This window comes from Aedes aegypti, chromosome 2 (assembly GCF_002204515.2).
Source record: "Aedes aegypti strain LVP_AGWG chromosome 2, AaegL5.0 Primary Assembly, whole genome shotgun sequence".
In the NCBI taxonomy this organism is placed as follows: domain Eukaryota; kingdom Metazoa; phylum Arthropoda; class Insecta; order Diptera; family Culicidae; genus Aedes; species Aedes aegypti.
The window spans coordinates 152,961,462-152,962,651 of NC_035108.1; positions in this window are offsets into that span (position 1 = coordinate 152,961,462).

The following is a 1,190-nucleotide window of genomic DNA, read 5'->3' on the forward strand; positions in this document are numbered from 1 at the left end:
CACGACCTTGCGGCCTCAAGAACGACATGTTGTTATTGATGGACTGATAGTGTGAAAACCCCCATCTTCGCGCACGAGATGGTACATACAAGACGGACTGCAAGAGGGGCCTTGAGCTAAGGGGCTGTCCATTTATTACGTAAGGAAATTTTCAAAGTTTTTCGACCCGTCATGTACCCTAGGCAAGATTTTTTGTATGCAAATTAAAAATAAATCGAATGGCGAGTAAGGAACCCCCTCTCCTCATATCGCCTCACGTAATTAATGACCGACCACTAAGCCGGTTTTGTCCCATGTGTATGAATACCACTCGACAAACTCTCGGAACTAATAAATCATGAGGAATTTCCTGAAATGCACGAGTAGTGTGGGATTCCAACTGTGCATCCCTACTTCATCAGTCAGTAACCTGTAATGAGTAGTGAGACCTGTTAGGAAAAGCACTAAGTTACGACTTTCAGCAATTCTGTGACAATTTTAAAACTTTCATATAATGTAGGTCAAAACTGTTACCCTAAAAAGGTAACTGAACTTATTTCATTTTTTCGAGTCAATTTGAACATTCATAATTATGCACCGTTATCTGGGTTAACATTGATCTGTTTTCAATCCTTCTTCAATATTTATACAAGTTGATTTACACTGCAAATTGCTACATTTTGGGTTGTCATAATTCTCCAAAGTTTTTATTTATTTCATTGATTTTGCATCAATTAAATTGATATTACCTCACTAACGCCTTCTTGTTTCGGCCAGATTTGAAGCGAACACCATTTTTACAGTACTGTAGTCCGGCATCCTTACAGCATGTCCTGCCCAACGTATCCTTCCAGCTTTGACCACCTTCAAGATACTGGGCTCGCCGTAGAGTTGAGCGAGCTTGTGGTTGATTCTTCGCCGCCCCACACCGTTCTCCTGCACGCTGCCGAAGATCGTTCTAAGCACCCGACGTTCGAAAACTCCAAGAGCTTACAAGTCCACCTCGAGCATCGTCCACGTCTCATCCCCGTAGAGGTCTACTGGTCTTATGAACGTTTTGTACATCGTGCATTTGGTGCAGGGGTGAATCTTTCTTGACTACAGTTTCTTCTGTAGCCCATAGTAGGCACGACTTCCACGGATTATGCACTTCCAGATTTCTCGACTAATGTTGTTGTCAGCAGTCAACAAGGATCCGAGGTAGACGAACT